The following is a 20,302-nucleotide window of genomic DNA, read 5'->3' as shown; positions in this document are numbered from 1 at the left end:
TGAGAGTGGCATTCATCCGATAAAAGTCTTACAGGGAGCGCTTCAAAACTAAAGTAAAAAACAGAACGTATAGCAACAATTATAGACAATTTTGCTTTGCATTTATTGGGAGTAACGACTCTCCACACCTGCAATGTGTTATTTGCAGAGAGATGTGCTTGCAAATATCAGCCGGAAACCTTTTCTTACATCTTGTCATTTAGAACAACAATTATATGTTTAAAAAAAATCAGCACAGAATTTGGCATTCTAAACATCAACTCATAAAGGGAGGTTGTTTTGTCTTTTTTTTTTTTTTTTTTTATGCCTCGCAACATATAGTAAAACTCTGTCCTGAACCGACTCGTGTTTTTTGTTCTCTGTTTCATAAATAATTTAAGGTAAATCCACCAGCTTTCCACCACATGTTAAGTGGGGACAAGTCAAAACTTGTCTTAATATGATGAAGGATGTAACACGATCCTTGTTCCATACTGTTCAATGAGACGGTTCTACAATAGAATATGTTTTAAAGAAAGAAGTCACTTATTTGTCAATGCTGAAATGATTAAAAACTCCCTACGGGCTTACACTAGTATATTCACTTACAGGAAGGATTCATGAGTCAAAGGAGAAGAAGCCGGTGGACTCTTCGTATTTGAACAAGTCGCTTAAGCTCTCTGATCTTGGGTTTCCTTCATCTTGAAAAATCGGAAAGTGGCATCTACTCGGTGGGGTTTTGAGGACTTGCCCAAGGTCATACAGCCAAGAAGATGAGCCAGGTACAGAATAGTTTATCCATTGAACACATTCCTTTGATTTATTTTTTATTTTATTAATGTTTATTTGTTTTTGAGAGAGAGACAGATAGACAGATGGAGCACGAGTAGGGGAGGGGCAGAGAGAGAGGGAGACACAGAATCTGAAGAAGGCTCCGGGCTCTGAGCTGTCAGCACGGAGCCCGACGCGGGGTCTGAACTCGTGAACTGTGAGATCATGACCTGAACCAAAGTGAGACGCTTAACCGACTGAGCCACCCAGGTGCCCCTAACACATTCTTTTTACTTATTTTGAGAGAGAATGGGGAGGGGAGGAGGTGCAGAGGGAGAAGGAGCGAGAGAGTAGGAGAGGGACAGAGAGAATCTCAAGCAGGCTCTTCCCTGTCAGTGTGGAGTCTGATGTGGGGCTTGAACTCACACACCGTGAGATCATGGCCTGAGCCGAAATCGAGAGTCCGTCGCTTAACCACAGGTGCTCGGAACACATTTCTCGAGCCCCTACAATGTGTCAGGCTGAGTAAAAAAGAAAGGATGGAAAGTAACCTCAACACTGTAGTGGCAGATCAAAGATTCCAACACAGTGTGAAGTGTGATAATTAAGCATTTCTTTCTGCCTCATTGATAAGGGAAGTGAGATTTCCCTCGTATCCCTGAACAATAATAGGAACTAATATTTGTGGACTGCTTCTTAGGTGCCTGGAGTTGTATTGAATGCTTACTCCCACTGTTACTTAGTGCTCACAACAAACCCACCGAGTGGTCACTAGAATTATCTACCGATGAAGAAATGGAAACCCAGAGAAATTAAGTAACGAGTCAGGGGTAAAGGTGGGTACTGAACCCTGAAAGCTTGCTTTCAGAGCCCACACGTTTAACCACCACACATTGGCCAGGAACAATCTTAAAAGCTAAGAAAATTGATATACAGGGTGAAGATTATCCTCTCGATTCAGGAATAAGGCTCCAAAAGGGTGTGATGACGTTGATCTGTTCTGGAAAACTGGTTAAGAACTTGACTATGGCAGGGAGGCCAGAACAGGATGAAAGGAGTTTGAGAGGGAGAGGCAATGATGCTGTTCACGGACTAATATTTTATGGTAAAGATCAGAAGAAATTCCATGAAAGGAATACACGTAGGAGGGGCAGAGAGGAAGGAGTTGCTATTTCAAGAGTAACAGTCCAGGGACGCCTGGGTGGCTCAGTCAGTTGAGCGTCTGACTTCGACTCAGGTCACGATCTCACGGTTTGTGGGTTCGAGCCCCACGTCAGGCTCTGTGCTGACAGCTTGGAATCTGGAACCTGCTTCCGATTCTGTCTCCCTCTCTCTGCCCCTCCCCAACTTGTGCGCCCAAGTGTGCTCTGTCTCTCTCTCTGTCTCTCTCTGTGTGTCTCTGTTTCAGAAATAAATAAATAAACTTAAAAAGAAAAAGTGACAGCTGAGGAGGTAGCTTAGTCAATGTGAGTAATAGCAGGCAGCTCACGGAGCTTTTCCCCAACACTGACGTGCGAGAACAGAAACATAAGGATACCCCCGCTTTGATGTTGGGAATTGGATACAGGGTTGGCGTGTACAGCTAAAATTAGGAGTGTCTTACCTGGGAGGATGTTCTGGCAGAGAGGTAATTCCCAGGTAACTCCGCGCACGCCTCCTGGGTTGAGTCTGGTAGAAACCATTGGTTTCTGCAGAACTGGCTGAGTCAGACCTACCTGAATGGATGAGCTTGCGGTTGCGTCCTGCCGTAGTCCCCAGAGCACATGACGGCGGCACCCTGGCCTCTCACCCCCCCCACCACCTGAAGGATGGAGGCGTTGTGGCGGAGGAGTGACCCCGGGAGAAAATGGCATCCCCAGCGAGGCAAATAGGGGTGCCCTTTTAAGGAGAGCCATTCGGCAGCTCACATGGCTTCGAGAAGCAGGGGGGCGGCAACTTCGTGTGTGGCACTAACTGAGCTGGGCGAGGCTGGACTCGGTCAGGCGCCTGAGTCCGCGTACCTGGCCTCTTTTTCGTCACTGCCGGGGTCCTCAGCAGAGTTGTGAAGTTGATGATGCCTCCGCAGCCGTTGGAAGGAACGCATAGTAACCAGGAATCTTGCTGTTCGGAGCGAGAGAATCACCAGCTCAAACTGGCGTCCGTTGAAAAAGGCGGGGTGGGGGCGGATTTCTGGACTCCCTGGCCAAGTCCTTTGGGTCTGCGAGTTAAAGATCCAGGGATTTAGACAGTATTGTCAGGTTTTTCTCTCTCCTTTTCTGTCTCCTTTCTTTTTCTCTGTATTGGTTCCATTTGAGGCAGTCTCTCCCCAGTTAGCCATAAAGACAGACGTGCGTGGCTTCAGAACTGCACGGCCCTTGGTACCTAAGATCTTGGAAGGAAGGAAGGAATCCCTGTGGATCGGGATTGGCCAGACGCCCGCCTGTGGGAATAACCACTGTTTGACGAGGTGAGATATGCCAGTTGGAGAGCCTGCGTCAGGAGAGGCAGAGCCCCGTGCGTAGCTCATAGCCCAGTAGCTGGGGAGAGCAGCAGAGCAAGTGAGGGGCTTGCCAACGCTGGGCTGACATGTGTCCCTGTTTCCTCTAAGCCAGTGTTACTCAAAGTGTGGCCTTATCCACTAACAGCAGCAACGTCACTTGGGAACTTGAAAATTTCTGGGCTCCGGTCAGACTTGCTGAATCCGGAATCCGTTTCCACGGCCTTCCATTGTGATTTTATAAGTGCCAAAGTTTGGGGACCCCTCTTGCGTTCGGCGAGTCCCTTTTACGTCCTCTGTATCTATTTTCTTCCCTCGGTTGTTTTTCAAAATGCAGCCAGAGCCCTGGGAAGTGATCCCTCCTCTATACTTGGGCAAGACATTTGTCCCTTCCACCTGGGCAAAGCCCCAGGAGTTCCTTACTCACGAGGCACGATCCACCAGAGAAGACTCTGCTCCTTTACCGTGAGATCATGACCTGAGCTGAAGCCGGAGGCTTGACCAACTGAGGCCACCCAGGCGCCCCTCTCTTACTAAATGTTTTATTCTTTCATCTTGGTGGCTGAGAAAGAGCAAGGTTTTTTAGTATTCTCGTCTAGTAACAGATATCACTTAGAAATCCATTTTATAACCATTTAAACTGGTTTGCTTTGGGTCTATTTACATAATTCCGTGAGACGCATGGAAAGAGAGGCAGAGTGTTATTTTTCTGCAGCCAAATACACGGAAAAGAGCACTTTCTAAGGTAATTACCACTTCGGCGCTCCCCACGCAGTTAGAGGGCACCGTGAAGACGTGTGCCTCGTGGGCCCAGGGCCACCGAAGTGTGGCAAGAATGTGCTTTCTACCCGGGAAAGGCAAACAACGCACTTGGTATGAAGCCTATTTACTACTGTGAATAATTTGCATGAAGGTGCTGGAGCAGTGGCTTCCTGTGCATGGTGGGAGCTCATCTCGGAGCAAACAAAGCACTTTCAAGACCACTGAGGGGTAGTGGTCTGGGGGAGAGACCCGTGACCGAGGGCCAGCGGGACTGACAATGCCAGTCATTCCTGCTGAGGATCGAATCAGAGAGTTACACCTCCCAGTGGACGCCGGCAGGGGCTTTTTAAGGGGAGAGATCTGTTTCTTCGGGGCCACTGGAAGTGGTAGAGAAATTTGTGCTTCAGTCACATGAAGGCTTGTGCATAAGGAAGGGGCATGGAGTTTTCTGGAGATGTGAGCAAAGGGTTATCCTGAGTGACTCTAGTATCCCGCCACCTCCTAGTACTTTGTTTCTGTAATCATCTAGACTTTATTATTTTTTAACGTTTATTTATTTTGAGAGAGAGACACACACAGAGTGTGAGTGGGGGAGGGGCAGAGAGAGAGGGAGACACAGAATCTGAAACTGGCTCCAGGCTCCGAGCTGTCAGCGCAGAGCCCGACGCGGGGCTCGAACTCACAGACCACGAGATCACGACCTGACTGAAGTTGGACGCTTGACTGACTGAGCCACCCGGGCGCCCCTGTGTTCATGTAGACTTGAGATCTCTCTCCCCTTCCTTTTCTCTTGCCCCCACCTCCACCTCCCATGCAGATTTTGTCATTTCTCTGGTGGCTGCCGGATGCTGATGATCCAAACTCTGGTCCTGCGTAAAACTCAAGTTCTGGTAACCCGTTCACAGCCTACTAGCGTCTCGAACAATGCGTGAATACCTGTGCGTTGATTGTGTCCCTACCATACTCCAGGGGACAGCCTGGCACCATGTGTAAAGATGAATACGACCTTTACCCTCGCTTTAACCTCAAGGAGCTCAGTGAATGGGTTTCGTTTAAGGCTTCGTCTCGGAACTAATGACGCGGAGCGTTCTGCATTGCTGCGGGTCTAAAACAGAGGTTTGTAAGCTGGGGCCACGACTGTCTAGACATCTGTGAGTAGAGTTTGGATATACTTGAAGAATGGAAAAATTACATCTTTCATGTTACTTGCCTGTTGTTCTTGTGACCTTTCTTGGTGACCGTGTTTATCTCTACGGCTTGCATTTCGTTTCCAAACAGGGATTCACCACTATACCTGTAGGTCAGCTAAGTGGGCCCCTGGGACTTGCTTACATAAACTCTGGTGATAGTTGCCAGGATCCTGGGCTTTTATCAAAATGCCATCCCACCTACCACCTTCTTGTCACTAGCCTGCTACCCTCCCCATCCTCCTTTCTTCTAATCCAATGAATCATTCCAGTTGCTTCTCATTGGCTTATTTTTGCTCAGACTCTCAAGGTCAGCTTTGCCCATGAAATGTTGAGTAGGAGTTTAGCGCCCAAGGCCGTTGGCTCCTTGTCAACTCATTCTTGCTCCTGGGGCTGTGTACTTGTTACTTGGATCCATGCCACCTGCAGTTTTGGGCACAGGCCTCAACTGAGCACTCTGGACGTGCCCCAGCTCGAGTGCCTGACTTTTGGAATCTGTCTTTGCATCTTTGTCTTGTCCTCACAAACCAACTTTTCCTTTGGAGTCACGTAGGGGGCATACTGAGTTCAAATCCTGGCCCTGCCTCTTTTTAGCTGTGTGGCATTGGACTAATTAGTTAACTTCTCAAAGTCTCATTTTCCTAATCTGTAAAAGGGCACAAATAATACTTCTAGAATGGATTATATAGATCAAATGATTATATATATATATATACATATAGATTATATAGATTATATAGCCGGTCTTCGCTATGTGTTAGTTACGATCATTTGCATTTTAATTATTATTAGTTACATGTATTATATGCTTTAGTTATAATCATTATTGTTAATTACCAGCAAAGATTGAGTACAAATAATAGTAGATTAGTAACCATGGCTTTGAATAAACCGTTCTTCCTCCCCCCCCCCCCCCGCCCCCTTTGGCTTATTTACTTTAAGAGAGAGAGAATGCTAAGGGAGGGAGGCAGAGAGACAGACAGAGAGAATCTTAAGCAGACTCCCCGCTATCAACACAGAGCCCCACGTGGGCTCCATCCCACGAACCGTGAGGTCATAACCTGGGTCGAAATCAAGAGTTGGTCCCTCAAACGACTAAGCCACCCGGACGCCCCTGAATAAACAGTTATAGGCAATACATGAGGCATATGATAAAGCAAGACAAGTTTTAGGAAACACTATGGTGTTGCAAGTGAGTCGTGACTTGTGCTCTTTTGTGCGGGTGGTGGTCAGAGTAGGATCAGGCTGTAATGGGCTTTATCTGCAAATCCCAATGGTGGTATGGCTAAGGTGGGTGGGTTCCTGAGAATTAAAACCCATTTTAGGATGGAGTTTTTGAGTTGTCTTCAGCCGAGTCCAAGTGTCCAGCCTTTTGAGCCTCCTGCCCAAAACCCATGGACCTCCATTGCCCCTTGTTGACTGTAGCAATGCCCTGTAATGTCAGAAGCTAACCTACAACAGATAGTGAAAGATACATGAAATTGATCTCACCCGTACCCGCATCACTACCACACAACATACCGATTTCCTCCTTGTTTTCTTCTCCTCCTCCTTCTTCATCATTATCATTATTGTGGCCCACACGACCATCATCCCCCTCCTCCTCCTCCTCCTCCTCCTCCTCCTCCTCCTCCTCCTCTTCCCTGCTCCTCCTTTCCTGCTCCTCCTTTCAGTATACTTTTCTCACTGGATTCTTTCCACACCCCATCTCCAAATATTAGAAATAAGGACGCACACTTACTAATGCTTTATAAATGCTGTCATAGCTTTATGGAGAATAGCACTCTAAGACGCTTTATAAAATAACTCTTCACTTTCAAGATCTTTCTAAGGGGAAGGATTTGCATCTCAGCTCCCAAATGCCTGCTTTCACCAAGAGGAAGATGGAGACGACAACCTTTATGTTTCCATTTATCTTTGACCGAAAGCCAGAAAGGTTTTATTTAGTGGCGGTTGATGTAGCTTGCTGTCGCCTTTGGCTATATTTTTTAAATTGTTAATGATGAAAACTACATGGGTAATTCGTGAATACATTCTTCTTGTAAAAGATTTAAATGATCCCAACGTATCCATAATGTTGAGTCTTCATTCAAATACCTCTCTACCTTTGAGTGCGCTCTATCCCCAGAGGTGATCATTGTTCACAGTTTGATGTGGATTCTTCCAGCCCTTTTCATTTTGAAACACACACAGAACACACCCACACACATTTCAATAATCTATATATTGTTTTGGAAACAATTTTATTGAGGAATGAGTGACCCATGATAATCGGTACGTATTTAAAGTGTGCGATTTGGTAAATTTTGCCATTTGCATACATCTGTGAGTCCATCACCACAATCAAGAGAATGAACATACCCATCATCCTTCGATGTTTCCACGGGCCCTTTTGTAGTCCCTCCCTCTTGCCCCTCACCCCAACCCACTTCTCCCCGGGCAACCACTGATGTGCACTCTCACTACACATTAGTTTGCATTTCGTAGAATTTGTTGAAATGGAATTAAACAGTATGTGTGCCTGTCTGGTTTCTGGCACTCAGCATAATTATTTTGAGTTTCACTCAACATGCACTTGTCGCCCATGTATTAGTCATTCATTCCTTTTTATTGCTGCATTGTGTGGATATCTCCATTTCCTTATCCAGTCACCTACTGAAGGACATTTGGGTTGTTTCCAGTCTGGGGCTATTACAAACGAAGCTCCTATGATCATTTGTGTGTAAGTCTTTGTAAGGATATACGCTTTCCTTTATTTTTTTTCCTTAAACATTTTTTAGGGGCGCCTGGGTGGCGCAGTCGGTTAAGCGTCCGACTTCAGCCAGGTCACGATCTCGCGGTCCGTGCGTTCGAGCCCCGCGTCAGGCTCTGGGCTGATGGCTCGGAGCCTGGAGCCTGTTTCCGATTCTGTGTCTCCCTCTCTCTCTGTCCCTCCCCCGTTCATGCTCTGTCTCTCTCTGTCCCAAAAAAATAAATTAAAAAAAAAAAAACGTTGAAAAAAAACCATTTTTTAAATGTTATTTATTTTTGAGAGAGAGAGCGAGCAGGAGAAGGGCAGAGAGAGAGGGAGACACAGAATCGGAAGCAGGCTCCAGGCTCCGAGCTGTCAGCACAGAGCCCAACGCAAGGCTCGAACCCATGAGCCGTGGGATCGTGACCTGAGCCAAAGTCAGACGCTTAACCTACTGAGCCACCTAGGTGCCCCTCCTTTTTCCTTTAAATACCTAGGCCTGGAATGGCTGGAACATATGATAGGTATACGTTTGACTTCTTAAGAAACTGGCACAGTGTTTCCCAAGGTGCTTGTACCATTTTCATTCCCACCAGTAATTCCTCTGCATCCTCACCAACACTTGGTATCTTTAGCCTTTTAATTTCAGCCATTCTGTTAGGCGTGTAAGGGCCCCTCGCTGTGGTATTCCTTTGCATTTCTTCAATGACTAATGTTGAGCATCTTTTCATGTGCTTGTTTTCCATCTCTCTGTCTCCTTTGGTGAAGGGGCCATTCAAATCTTTTGCTCAGTTAAAAAAAAAAATCAGTTTTTAAAAACTACTGAGTTTTGAAAATTCTTTACCCATTCTGAATAGAGTCCTTTATCACTGATAATTGATTTGCAAATACTTCTCCCATGCTTTGGCTTGCTTTTCCATTGTCTTAAGCGGTTTCTTCGAAGAACAGAAATTTTCAATTTCGATGATGCCCAATTTATCGATTTGTTTTTACATGGGTCATGCTTTTGCTGTGGGATCCAAGGAATCTCTGTGTAAATCGAGGTCACAAAAGTTTTCACCTATGATTATTGTTCTGGGAGTTTTGTAGTTTTACATTTTATATTTAAGTCGATAATCGTTTTGAGTTAATTTTTGTATACGGTGTGAGGTACATATCACAATTTATTCGATTTTATGAATATTAGTTTCTGTGTATGGATATCCCATTGTTCCAGTACCATTTGTTGAAAAGACAATCCTTTATCCACTAGATTGCTCTTGTAACTTGGTTAAAAATCAGGACTCTGTTTTGTTCCATTGATCTACGCCAATACCATTCTATCCTAACTATTGAGGCTTTATAATAAGTTTTGAAATTAGGTACTGTTACTCCAGCTTTAGTTAACTTTTTCAATGTTGTTCTGGCTATTTGAGGTTCTTTCCATATAAATTAATAACAATTTCCATATAAATTATAGAATCAGTTGGTTGATTCCTACATAAAAATCCTGCTGGGGATTTTTAAATGGGATTGAATTGGGGCGCCTGGGTGGCTCAGTTGGTTGAGCTTCTGACTTCGGCTCAGGTCATGATCTCACCCTCTGTGAGTAGCCCCGCGTCGGGCTCTGTGCTGACAGCTCAGAGCCTGGAGCCTGCTTCGGATTCTGTGTCTCCCTCTCTCTCTAACCCTCCCCCGCTCATGCTCTGTCTCTCTCTGTCTCAAAAATAAAATAAAACATTAAAAAAATTTTTTAAATGGGATTGAATAGAATCTATGGAAAATTGCAGAAGAACTGATATCTGGAATGTATTGAATCTTCTGACCCATAAACACCATATGTCTCTTCATTTAAGTTTTCTTTAATTTCTCTCAGCCATGATTTGCATTGTTCGGTGTCTAGGCTTCTCACATCTTTTTCTTTTTCAAATGTATCCTTAAGTATTTCATATTTCTTGATTTATAAAGGCTATCCGATGCCGATTGTCTATTGCTAGTAGTCCAAATACACATGATTATTATCATGGATCTCACGTCCTGCAATCTTGTCAAACACGCTTGTTCAGATCCAGTAGCTTTTCTCTTCATTCTGTGAAATTTCCTACATAATCAATCATGTCATCTGTGAAGAAGGGCAGGTGTAATGTTTCTTTTACAACCTCAGTGCCCTTTTCCTTGACTGATTATACTGGGTAGAGCTTTCACTTCGTTGTTGAATAGAAGTGATGGGAGCAGATGCGTTTGTCTTCCTCTTTATCTTAGAAGGAAAACATTCTTTTTTTTCTTTTTTTTTTTCAAGATTTTATTTTTTAAAGTAATGTCGACACCCGATGTGGAGCTCGAACTCGCAACCCCAAGATCAAGGGTTGCACGCTCCATCAACTGAGCCAGCCAGGAGCCCTGCAAACATTCCATTTTTTAACGATTACATATGATGCTACCTGTAGATTTTTAGTAGATGCCCTTAATCAAGTTAAGAAAGTTCCGTTCTATTTCTAGTTTGTTGAAAGTTCTTTATTATTTTTTTTAATCAGGAATGAATCCTGGGTTTTGTCAAATGCATTTTCCCGTGTCTATTGAAATGATCGTATGTTGTTTTCCCTCTTAGTTTGTTGATATTGTGAATTGCATAGATTGATATATATTTTTTTAGCATAAATTGATTTTTTGGTGTTAAGTTAATCTGTCTTCCTGGGAAAACTCCATTTGGTCATGATGTATTATCTCATTTATATATTGTTGAATTCAATTTACTGAAATTTTGTTAACGATCTTTGCATCTATGTCCATTAAGGATATTGGTCTGTTGGTTTTTCTAGTAATGTCGTTACCTGGTTTTGCCACCAGTATAGTGATGGCCTCAGAATGAGTTGTGCAGTATGCCAACCTCTAATTTTCTGAAGAAGTTTGTGTAGACTTGCTATTACTTTCTCTTACATTTTCAGTAGAATTTACTGCGGAAGACACTTGGACCTGACATTTTCTCTGAGGGAAGATTTCTAACTACAGTTACACTTCCTTTCACAGATTTAGAAAGACTTAGGATACCGATTTCTTTTTAAGTAAGCTTTGGCGATTTGTGTTTTTCAAGGAATTTGCCAATTTCATTTAAGCAGTCATATTTTTTGGCATAAAGTTGTTCATCATATTTTCATAATTATTCTTTTAATATCTGTAGATTCTGTAATAATTTAACTTCTCTCACTCTTGATGTTAACTTGTTTTCTATCTGCCCCCCCCCCCCCGCCCCCAATCTGCCATTTTATTTCTCTTTTCAAGGAACGAGGTTTTGGTTCCATTGCTTCCCCCCCCCCCCCATTGTTCTGTTTTCTGTTTCACTGATATTTACTTTGATTTGTTTTCTTTCTTTCTTTCTTTCTTTCTTTCTTTCTTTCTTTCTCTTCTTTTTTCTCTCCTTCCTGCCTCTTTCTTTCTTTCTTTCTTTCTTTCTTTCTTTCTTTCTTTCTAAATATGAGAGAAAGAGAGAGCAAGAGCACATGAGCAGTGGAGAGGGGCCGAGGGAGAGAGAATTTTAAGCAGGCTCCAGGCTCAGTGCAGAGCCCAATGTGGGGCTTGATCCCACAACACTGGGGTCATGACCTGAGCCCAAATCAAGAATCAGGTGCTCAAGCAACTGAGCCATCCAGGCAACCCTTACTTTGATTTCCATTAGTTCCTTTCTTATGGGGTTACTTTGGATATAATCCACTCTTCTTACTCTAGTTTTTTGAAGGTGGAAGTTAAGGTCATTGATGAGACATTTCTTCTTCTCTGATTTACCCCTCTAAGTTCTGTGTTAATGCAAGTTCTTACCTCCTTTGTTTCCTGTCTCTCGGGTTCACTGTTCTTCACTGCTTAGTATCCAATCTCCTACAAATTATTGTTTCGTATATTAAGTCCGCTTTTTTGGTTGTTTCAGATGGGAGGGTAAATCTGGGTTCTGGTATTCCATTTTGGCTAGAAATGGAGGTGTACGTATTTCTTTGCACTTTGAGTTTTTAAAAAATGCCTCTGGGGCAACTGGGTGCCTCAGTCGCCCAGCATCTGACTCTTGATTTTGGCTCAGGTCATGATCTCATGGTTTGTGGGATTAAGCCCTTGCATTGGGCTCTGTGCTGACAATGTGGAGCTTGCTTCAGATTCTCTCTCTCTCCCTCTCTCCTGCCCACTCCCCTCAAAATAAAATAAATAACACATTTTTTAAAAAATGTCTCAAATGTCTTTTCATTTCTCTCATAGATATACTTCTTTTTCTCTTTAAAAAAAAGTTTTTCTAATGTTTATTCATTTTTTGGGAGACAAGTTGGGGAGGGGCAGAGAGAGAGGGAGACACAGACTCCGAAACAGGCTCCAGGCTCTGAGCTGTCAGCATAGAGCCTGATGCCAGGCTCGAACCCACGAACCATGAGATCATGACCTGAGCTGAAGTCGGCCGCTTAACCGACTGAGCCACCCAGGCGCCCCTCTGATTTCTCTATTGAAATTATTGTTATGGAATTTCTTCTCTAACGCTCTTGCTGGTCTTTTTATCTTGTTTATGCTCTCCTTTGTCTTTAAGAAGTTTTTAATTTTATGCAGTCGAAACAGTAAATCTTTCCTTAAGGGCATTGGGCTTTATGTTTTGTCAAGGAAGGGATTCTGGATTCCAAGAATATGAACACAATATCTCCACAGATCTATTCTATATTCCAAGGAGATAAACATATTCTCTTGCATTTTCATCTACTATCTTAAAAGCTTTATTTTTTCATGCTGTACTTTTATCTATCTGGGATCTATATTTATATGTAATGTGTACGTGTGTGTGAGATGTGATAAGAATTTAACTTTTTTTTTTTTAATTTTTTTTTTTTTAACGTTTATTTTTGAGACAGAGAGACAGAGCGGGAGCAGGGGAAGGGCAGAGAGAGAGGGAGACCCAGAAACCGAAGCAGGCTCCAGGCTCTGAGCTGTCAGCACAGAGCCCGACGCGGGGCTCGAACTCACAGACCGTGAGATCATGACCTGAGCCGAAGTCGGACGCTTGACCGACTGAGCCACCCAGGCGCCCCAGAATTTAACTTTGTTATCTCAAAAGGATATATAGTTGTCCCAATACCACGAATTGAGTATAAAATGTCACCTCTAACTCAAACTATATCGCTCTGTAACTATATGTACATGGATCTGTTATGAGACATCATTGAATTGTGTTGATTTTTTTTCACCAATATCAAGTTGTCTAGGAGCTGTATGGTATATTTCGATATCTGGTAGGTTAGTCTCCACTCAGCTGCTCAAGCATAGTGAATGGCATGGGTGAAGGTGCAGAATCAGGAAGGAACATAATGTAATCAAGGTGCCATTATGTACTGTATTACTACTCGAGTATAAACTATAAGGAAGTGAGGAAGTAACGCTAGAAAAACAGGCAGGTCTTGAAGCAGGCTGTATACCATGCTGAGGGGCTTGGAGAGTCATTAAAAGATGAATCTTGATGTATTTCTCATTCCTCGTGCATTCATTAAGCACTAACTATCTACCAGATATCGTCCCCATCACATTCTCACTTTCTACAATACTGCCTTTGAAGTATGCATTCTACCATTGCCCCCTTTCATAAATGATGAAAATTAAGTTTTGAAGAAGTTAGCTCACCTACGCTGTGGAGTTGGACCCTAGATTTGTCCGAGTCTGCCCTCAACCCTGCAGCACCTTACCCGTTGATTGATGAACAGCCTTATATCTGGGCGTCTCCCAACATATACAATAAAGACGTCACCCTCTGCTCCGTGCAAGTTTTTCTTTATTATTATTCTCAGTGGATATAAATTCAAAATTCATCTGCCCGAAGGAAGATATATAAAGTTTTTATGTTAGACTCCTTCTGTATTTCTGAAGACTCTGGCATACTTGGGAATTTGATACTTCATTGAGAAATATCTTTTTTTCTATCTTGCCTCATTTAAGGCCTGTACATCTATCTGGGCTTTTGACAGACCCACTCTTTCTCGATGGAGACTAACTTACTAGAGCCTGTAATCTTTAGTTAAATTCAATCAGCCAACCTCATTTTTTAGGACTAAAACAGTGCATCTCCTGAACTGTCTTCCTCTGAGCTCTCATGACCTCTTTCCCTCTCCATGTATCCTACTAGCATGGAGATCTGCTATTATGAAAGTATTTGATTTCAGGGACTTACTTTAGAGGGTCTGTTTTCCTCCCTGAGTTAGAGAAATACCCCGTAGAAGAGATTAAAATAATAAGTCTAGCCAATAAATTAAGGAAATCTCAGAGTATTGGCCACAAGTGGAAGGGAATTTTCCAAGATTAACTGTGATTGAGGTCTAGTTCGAAGGGTAAAGCCCATCGCAGCTGCTATGCCCTCTTCCTGGAGAATGTCTGTCCCCACACTGCAGGGATGTGGGGGAGCCATTTTTGAACCACCCCTTCCTGCCCCCCACTCCCCTGGCCACAGCTCGTTGAACGAGGAGTGGACACTTGACCTTCAATGGAGCCGTGAGGTTCAAAAGACCAGTGATATTCTTCCTCTTAGGAACTTGGAATTGGGATTCGAAATGTGATTGATTTTCATCTGGTTATTGTGAAAGGAGAACATGCAAATTTGGGAGTTGTGGGGCAGCCACAGTTGGCCATTAACTCTCCGACTCAGCCAAAGCTAGTCTGAGAGAGGGAATAAAGCAGAGATGGAAGCAGAGATGACGGGCCATCTGGCCCCAGAAAGGGAGTGAGGAAGGGTGAGAAGGAGGCAGGGTGAGAAGGGTTGCAGGGGAGGGGGGGGGGCGGGAGAGACAGGGAGAGAGGGAAAAGGCTGGGCGGGTTTCTGACTTCTTTCCAGCTTCTGCTTCTGTCGCTTGTTGGGAGCTCTGGCTGTACTCTGTAACCTTCAGTTCCAAGCCATGCCCCGTATTATCGTGTCCTTTTTTTTTTAAGTTTGAGATGACACAAAGAACCTTGATTAAGACACGTTTGCTCGGGGCGCCTGGGTGGCCCAGTCGCTTAAGCGTCCGACTCCGGCTCAGGTCATGATCTCACAGTTCAAGAGTTCTTGCCCCGTGTTGGGCTCTGTGCTGACAGCTCAGAGCCTGGAGCCTGCTTTGGATTCTGTGTCCCCCTCTCTGTCTGCCCCCCCACCCCCACCCCACTCTCTGTGTCTCTCTCTCTCAAAAATAAACATTAAGAAAAAAAAAAAAAAAAGACACGCTTGTTCTTTGGTGCCTCTCCCATTGAGGAATAACAAATAGAAATCAGCGAGTGTCCGGGGTGATAGTTGGATATGCATGGGTGAAGGGGTACTCACGGAAGCTAACCCTCAAATTGCTGAAGTTAGTGCGTGAAAACACAGAGCGACTCTGTAAAAACAATGTGTTGGGACGTTTTCCTGATCCTCCGCAGACAGACGTGGCGTCTATGGATTCATCGGAATTTCAGATAGACGGCCCAGCGGGAGAGAGGAGTTGGGACAGGGCACTGGAAGCATCCATTGGGGGTGGGAGGAGTTATCTAGAAGTTCAGCCAAATGGGCAGAACACGAGGTCAGAGTGGCACAGTGAGCTTGAATCACAGTTCAGGAAAATGAGGATTACCAGGGTCGGAGCTAAACGAGCAGAATGTCCTAACAGGTGGGTCTAAAGTGATGTTTAAAAGCCTACACAGTCGTGAGCAGAAGGGATTCAGCCGTAATGATCTGAATTATTGTTTGCAGGGCGAGGTTTTTTGATGTTTCACAGGAAGTATCTCATGTTGTCCAAAGGGAACACTGGTTGTTAGCCCCGATGCCAAGTGGGAAGCGACTTCTTTCTCCAAAAAGGGTTTTCCAGGACCCCTCTCAATACCAGTTGTGCGCGGGGTGCTATTCATAGCACAAAGACTTCATCCCACAAGCGGTCAAACTCAAAGAGCTTTTATGAGAATGGAACAGAATTAAATGGGAAGTATGCAAATACTCAGTAAATGTTAGCTATGGTTGTGACCACTCTTTCTACCTCTGCAGCTAATTACTGTATGTGCCTGGACCATAGAACTCAATGCCTATTATTTGCTTTATACAGTAAAACTCCTGATTTTTTCTTTTCTCACCGTTAATCCAACTCTTTGCAGCTGACCACATTGAGATGCTGCCTTTTGATTCTTGACCACTAAGAATGGTGTCTTTGTGGTATGCCCCGCACAATGCCTTGTTTTGCAGTGAGACCCCTGGAGGGGACACCGGGAGAGGACCCTTGCCCCAGGTTCAGAGAATCTTCGTTGGAGAGAGTCTTTCGAGGTCGCTTCCCTTCCAACAACTGGCTCCCCCCCCCCCTAAACTTCTTTGACGGATATTCATCTCATTTATTACCGATCACTGCCCGGCACAGGGACCTTTCTTCCCTCCTGGGGCGGGCCATTCCAGTGTGGGATGGCTTTGGCTCTTTCTGCCGACTTGAAATATACTTCACTGGAGTTTTTATTTCCTGCCTCTGGCACCACACAGAGTAAATACAATCTTCCTCACAACAGAAGTCAGCTCACGGGTGTTCCGCGAGCCTACTTTCCGCAGCTTACTCCGTTCTTCAGGCCATGCCGCGTCTTACATGGCGTGTAGGCTTCTTGCCGGGGCGGGCTCCAGTGTCTCTTTGAAAAGATGTGTCACTTAACATTGGACGACAGCTTTCTGGGCTGCCCAGATAGCAGACAGGGGTCGTCTCGTCTCTCCCTGGATCTGAATGTTGCATTATTTCTATTAATACGATCCGAGTTTGAATTCGCTTCCCCCCGCCCCACCCATTGAAACCATGCAGCATACTGGCTCAGTGAAAACCCTGAAGCGCTTTTCACGTAAAATATTGTTACAGTTTCTCTGCCGGAGATCTTTTGAGTCCATGCTCATTGACCTATTTATTTCTATTATTAAAAGTTTTTAAAAGAGGCTGTTAAAAGTTTTACATGAACAGATCCAGTGATTCCCTGCCGCTTCTAGGAGAATACTATAATGCCCTTGGATGGCGCAGAATTTCTCTCAAAACGTGAATTCCGACATTGTGACATGAAGGTCCCTCTTATCTTCCACTTTAATTATTCTAGAGTATGAACAGGTCACCAAACACGTACTTTGCCATATCTCTGTGTCATCGCACACGTCCTTCTTTCTGTTGAGAACGTCTCTATTCCCCTTGTGTGCCTGGCAAACACCTACTCACCCTTAAAAGGGCCAGTGCGCATGTCACCTCCTCCAGGAAGCCCTCTACGATTTCACCTTCTACGCCTGCCAGGAAGGCATATAGTGCAGCGCCTTTCCGTTGGCCACACACTTAGGACCACAGTGGGATTCCTGTGTGGAGGAGAGCTGTTTCTCTAGATTTACCTTTCCCCAGAAATAATGGTGTCGGCTATTACCATTGAGTGTTTTTACTCTGCGCCAGCCGTAGAACTGAGGACGGGACACACGTCACCACTTTTTGGCTTCGCACGGAAGCATATGCCTGCTGTGGATGCCGACGACAGTCCCCCGTATCACCGTGTCCACTGTGACACAGGAAGCGTCTGGGACTCTCTGCTCGAGGGCTTTCTCTGGCCTCAGGAAGATACCCAGCCAGGTCTGTTTGGGGCAGACCCACAGTGCCAGAGAGTTAACATCCCTGGATCAGCTCTCGATCAGTAATGAACAGCAGTGGGGGGAGACATGCCCAAGCTCCCGGTCTCTTGGGTGGGACAGCCCTCCTGGAGGACTCCAGAGGGTCCAAGCACCAGTTGCCCACGGGGGGCGTGACCTGTCCACTAAAGTGCTGCTTCCTCCCATCCCCAGCTCACTGCCACCACTGCCTCACCAGTGTCTGCTGTTCTCACCTCTCAAATAATCCCACTTGCTCTCCAATCCCACTCTCAGGGGCGGCTGCGGCAGAAACCCCCGGTAAAGTGGTTCCGTTCGGCAGATGAGAAAACTGAGGCTCGCACAAGTTAAATAACTTACTCCCTGAGCCCTGTCTCTCCCGACACCGGGAAGGAGAAGGGTTGTGGGCAAGCTGGATCTCAGAATCATCTCTGAGGGAAAGGTACTCACAGGCCTGAATCTTGACGAGACCGCCCGTGTCTGCCTTCATCCACCGCTTGAAAATGAGCCGATATACCAGCCTCCGAAGGGCAGTAAAGTGACACTGAATAATTGAATTCTGAACAAGCCAGACTAATGCAAATATCTGACAAATTGATTTAATTGCATTCACATACAATAAAGCTGAGCTCTAAAAGGTCAGCTAGAAAATGGGAAGGGACCCCTGGGAGCTTCCAGGGAGAGGCTGAGTTTAATACACATTCATCACATTTTATCATCTAATTAGTCCACACAATGCCAAACTGATAGACGGAGACCTAAACCAGTATATTGATTGGTTATTTGCTTGGCATCTATCATATCACCTTAAGGCTGTCCCTGACATGGGCAGGCGGGAGTTATTTAGTGGCTCAGCAAAAACGGTTGTGCATTTGGAGAAATTGTTTTTCTATAAGAGATTTGAGGCTCCAAAAACATTTTTACCCAGGCACCAAGCCTGCCCCAGAGGGTTACTATTGAACAGTTTGCTACAAAGGCAGCCACTGGAAACCAACTTTCGCTTGCCTCCTCCCTTCCGCAGAATGAATATTTATAAATCGTGCGGTACAGAAAACCCTTTTAGGCTGTAAAATATTTAATTCAGGTAATTAACTAGTATCAGCCTTGCGTGGAAATACCTGGGCAGAGAAAATGTTCTGGGGAAGTTAATGAGAAACCAATTGGACTCTGCAGTTTTAGTCCCTGGGAAATGAAAGCTCAGATTTCAATCAAATAATTTGCATGGTGGGTTTGGGCTCAGGTGAAATGTGGCCTCTGTTTTGCTCCCTGCGAGGATACTGGCCCTGAGACGGACTCAGGGCTCAAGATGCGGGTCTGTGCCTAAGACGCGGTCGAAGTGATGCTTTGTTTTCTTTCTTTGACCTTCGGGAAATCGGTTCATTGTCATCTCTGAGCCTTGGTTTCCTCATCAATAAAATAGAAGTGCATTTGAAATGAGATTATGTATGCAAAACCCCCTTTGAACTAAATTTCCATATAAATGTGAATTATTATTGCTATAGGGGTAGCATTAGCTCTGGTACTAATGTATTACTGTGCAAGAGGGACTTAAGTTCCCTTAGGCTGACCGTCTCTTCTTTCATTAAAAAAATTTTTTTTATTTGAGTATAGTTGACACTCAATATTACATTAGTTTCACGTGTATGACATAGGGATTCGACGTCTCAGTCACGCGGTGCTCACGAGTGTGGCCACCGTCTGCCATCCGGCGCTGTTACGATGCCGTTGACTGTATTTCGTCTGCTGTACCCTCTCATCTCTGTGACTGATTCACTCCATCCCTGGAAGCCTGTGTCTCCTACTCCCCTTCACCCACGTTCCCCATCCCCCCACAGCCCCTTCCCTCTGCCAACCATTAGTTTGCTCTCTGTATTTATAGGTCTGATTCTGCTTTTTGTTTGTTTGCTTGTTCATTTGATTTTTTTTTTTTTTTTTTTTTAGATTTTTTAAGACATATGAGTGGAATCATGTTGGCATTTGACTTTCTCAGTCTGACTTACTTCGCCCAGCATAGTACCCTCTAGGTCCATCCATGTTGGAGCTCATCTTATCGTATCTTATTTCTAAACTTATCTTCCTGTGTGCAGTCGGCCTTCTTCAAGAGTTTTCTGTATGTGCCACCCCTACCTTGGAACGTTCCGTGTACACCTTAGTCCCCTGATAGCAGGCTCACACTTCCAGAATGGTCGCTACTCTCAACGGCTTGGTGGCTAAATCCGATGCCAACCGTTAAGATCTCGTCTTATGTGAATGCTCAGCAGGATCGCGTTTCACGCATCATCTCCTTTTTTGGAAATACTCTTTGCCTTTGCAGTACTGGTTTCTTTATTTTCCTCTTTTCTAGTATTTCCTTCCTGTTTGATTTTGTAGAATCCTCTTTCACTTTTCATTCCGAAAAGTAGGATGCCAGGGCGTTCTGTTTTAGCACAATTCTCTTCTACTAAATTTCCCCCGAAGCTTCCATCACCCACGTGCTGCTGACTCCCAAGCCTGAGTTCTTTCTTCTACTTTCTGTCAGCCCATGACCTTTCACTGACCTCATCCTCTCCCCTTTTCTTTTATTTAAAATTTTTTTTTAATGTTTTTTATTTATTTTTGAGACAGAGAGAGACAGAGCATGAGCAGGGGAGGGGCAGAGAGAGAGGGAGACACAGAATCTGAAGCGGGCTCCAGGCTCTGAGCTGTCAGCACAGAGCCTGACGAGGGGCTCGAACTCACGGAGTGTGAAATCATGACCCGAGCTGAAGTCGGACGCCCAACCGACTGAGCCACCCAGGCGCCCCTCCCTTTTGCATAAATACACCCGCCTTCTCAGGGGGGTAAATAAC

The 20,302-nt window shown here is 44.7% G+C and overlaps 1 long non-coding RNA gene across 1 annotated transcript in view; it reads left to right on the top strand.

Annotated features, from left to right (window-relative positions):
• Positions 1 to 318: 318 nt before the first annotated feature.
• The window catches only part of LOC131500940 (uncharacterized), a 42,345-nt gene continuing 22,361 nt past the window's right edge, over positions 319 to 20,302 (top strand). The window contains exon 1 of the long non-coding RNA XR_009256538.1: positions 319 to 761. This is a non-coding gene — a long non-coding RNA (uncharacterized LOC131500940). The remainder of the gene's footprint in view (positions 762 to 20,302) is intronic.

This window comes from Neofelis nebulosa, chromosome 18 (genome assembly GCF_028018385.1).
Source record: "Neofelis nebulosa isolate mNeoNeb1 chromosome 18, mNeoNeb1.pri, whole genome shotgun sequence".
Lineage (NCBI taxonomy): Eukaryota > Metazoa > Chordata > Mammalia > Carnivora > Felidae > Neofelis > Neofelis nebulosa.
This window is presented reverse-complemented; position numbering and strand designations above follow the sequence as displayed.